Source organism: Rhamphochromis sp. 'chilingali' (genome assembly GCF_963969265.1).
Source record: "Rhamphochromis sp. 'chilingali' genome assembly, chromosome: 5".
NCBI classification, from domain to species: domain Eukaryota; kingdom Metazoa; phylum Chordata; class Actinopteri; order Cichliformes; family Cichlidae; genus Rhamphochromis; species Rhamphochromis sp. 'chilingali'.
Window position 1 is genome coordinate 10,150,341 of NC_137932.1, and position 3,513 is coordinate 10,153,853.

Genomic DNA, 3,513 nt, shown 5'->3' on the forward strand with positions numbered 1-3,513 from the left:
ATTCTTTTTTATTATTATTTCCATTATGTATTTTTTTTTTTCAACCTCATTTTTAGTTTAGTTTAGTTTTTGATATTTGTATGGCTGGTTTAAGAAGTTCTGAACAGGTAAAACAGTACACATGCAACAATTTGTGAACATGGTCAACTCTCATATATAGACAAGTCTCAATGAATACATATGCACCCACAGCTTCTTCAGGAAATGACTAAAACTAAGGGCATTTTTCATTTTATTTTAGTGTTGAGCATGCATGGGTTTGTAGTAGCTTTCCTAATGGAAACCCGCATACTAAGCTTCAAGCTATATCCATCCATCCATTTCTCCACACGATGATGTGGTGGAGAGCAGTGTTGCCTCATAGCAAGAAGGTCCTAGGGCTAATTCACCTGCCAGCTTGGGATATTTCTGTACAGAGTTCTGGATAATCTGGCTCCCTCTCACAGTCCAAAACACACACATTTTTGGCTAATTGGTGAACTTGGGAATGCGAAGGGTTGTCTCTCTGTGATAAACTGGCGACGTGACCAGGGTGAATCTTGCCTCTCGCTCTATGACAATTGGGATAGCCTCCCCCCCCAAACCTGAATGGAATAAAGGGAGGAAAACGGATGGATGGATGAATGGTTGTCTGTCTCATTGTTAGCCCTGTGACAGATAGGTGACATGTTCAGGATGTACCCTGTGACAGCTGGGACAAACACCAACCATAAACACGACCTTTAAATAGTTAGCTAAAATTAAAATTAGGAACTTAAGTCCGTTGGTTATTCTTTCATTTTCCCTATTGTAACTCTAGTTTACAACTACTCTTGATCTGCTGCCAGTATAAAAATAAATGTACAGCTGCACTAAGCAGAGAAAAAATAACTCAGAAATTCCACTTCTCTGACAAGATTGCATGTGTCTGGGTACAGCCAGTAGGTGTGTGCAGGAAAAAAAATCAAACAAAAATAGAACTTGAAAGCTAACATTTGATGTGATGGACTATGAAAGCTCTTCCTCAGTGTCCACCTCTCTCCTGTGTTTCCTGTTTAGAGGCAGGACTCATCTCATGTTAACTCATGTGTGAGATTACCTTTGAGATTTCCCTTTTGCCCCCTTCTTTTTTATTTTTACATGACATGTGCTAAAAACTATTGTTTATCAGACTCTTCCACACCTGTTGCAGCAGGCCAGAAATAGCGAAGCTCTGCTGTTGTATAACTTTTAAAATCCTGCTAAATTAACTGCTGTTATTCACCTTTAATAGTTCAGCTGCTTCCTGACTGAGTATATGGTTTTAATTATATCCTGATAATGTCTGTCTGTGATGACTGGCTCTAATTTACCAAATGTAGCTGCTTGTGTATGCAGAAAATAATGGTATATGCAGAAGCATACTGTGTGTATTTTAAAGCCACAGCATGCACTTATTTCCTGCCAGCAACCATTATATAACTGTAGTTATATAACATTTAAATTGAGGAAGTCAATGTATGAGTTATTGTCTTGTCCATGATTTTATTTGACTTTTGAAGAAATTATTGCTCCTCAGACACTGAGCACGATAACTGAGTCACCTTTCTTTGAGTATTTCTTGACCTGCTCTGCTATTATGAGGTAGGTCCTTATCTCTGATGAAAATGCTGATTATTCACAATGAGAGTAGTAATGACCATAATTTGTGTAATAGGTTATATCACAACTTTCTTCATATCCGTTTACCCCTTATCTCCTGTTTTCTAAATGACTGGGAAATTTACCTGAAAATACAGTATACTGCCAGTAGCTAAACAGTGTGCACTGACTCAGTATCTGCACATTTAAAACTTCAGCGTTGCCTTTTTTATTGTATATGTACAGAGTAAAGCCAACATTTCATGTGTTCCTGTCCTTAAGAGCTATTTTAAATTTCCCAGGTGACAAGTGCTTTAAAACAGCAATCAAAGTTACAGTTTGAGTGTGGTCGTGCATGAATTCTGTATGCAGATGGATTTAACGCTCCTTCCTAATTTGGCCTCAGCGATGAGTTGCTCTTATGCATGAATGCCCTTCAGGCCCTTGGAAACAGCTGCACTTATAGGTACCTACAATGTCTCATTTCAGTTCTTCAGCACACTCCAATTATAGTTATAAATACAGGAGCTGAGTAGGTGTAAATGTGGTACATGCGTATGTGCATAAGTGTTTGGTGGGATAGAGAGCGGTTCAAAAAGCAGAATATAAAGGACTTTTTTTAGTCATCACATGGTACTGGACATTATTAAAAACAGGTAACCTGCTCTGGCAAGGAAAGACATCTTCTGTGAAAAGCCCTAATGTATTTCAAAAAGGTGACAATCTTATGAGAAGATTATGGACATAATGAGCTGACCTTGGTAGAAGAGAATGGCCTTAGGAACTAGATGATGCCCAGCCACTTGCTATGACACGTGCATCTACTGAGCTAAGGATGAAAACTGTGGCTAAAAGAGTTTTATCAGAAGGGATCCTACTCTACTCATCATCCTCACTTCCAGCATTACAGAAACGAATGATCTTGTACATGCCACTCCCACAATCCTAGAAAAACTTGGGTATAAGAGCAGGAATGTCTTATACCCTAAATGTGACCCCACTTTGTAGGTATTTTTACCAAGTCCTCACTGTTCAGCAAATATAAGAATGTGTGTGTGCATGGAGTGCTTAGGTTTGCTGAATATAGCCAATGGAAACCCAGGAAAGTCTTTTAACCTGACTGTGATAATTTTTGAAACATATACCCACAGTTACATCTGTAATTATCTCCACAGATACAGTATAATTAACAAGTTGAATCCCATTTGTTTAATTACATATTGTAACAATTTGTTGGCAAACAGATAGGAACAGTGATCTCTAGATTTGTCATTGTTGTGAGGTTGTTAAGAACTCATCATGGCACAAATTCAAAAATCCGCTTCAGTTTACTCTTTCTTTGGTTGTCCAGTTTGGAATTAAGAAACGTTAATGGGAGCTGGAGCCTACTGTAGCCAACATACACCTGTGGAGAATTTTTAGTATCCATATTTTTGGCTTTAACAGAGAACTGAAACTGGACTGCTCTATGTGTAGAGAAATAGGTTCATTTCAGAGGAAATTCATTCTTATACTATAACAGTTGCTATAACAATGTATAGAATATAATGAGAACATTATCAGTCTTTTGCTCTCTTTTGAGTAGTTTCTTTTTCTTTTTCTGAAAGATAGCTGGAACTGTGAATAATAATATGAACTATCATGTGACATTTCCATGTAAATTGAATACATTTCTCATTAGCTAGAAATTTTTTGCTGAGCAGAAATAGACATGAAGAGCTGTTGGAGCTCAGATGGAGGCAGCCATTGATACTGCACTTTTCACCTTTTGAAGGCCATCCATTCAACGTGCAGAGCTTAGCTGGTGTGGAAGGTGGTACAAAGCATTGAAAAATATGAACCGTGACAACTGTTATGACTCCACACCTGACTTCCACATCAGCCTTGACAGCTCTCTGACACACACACACACAC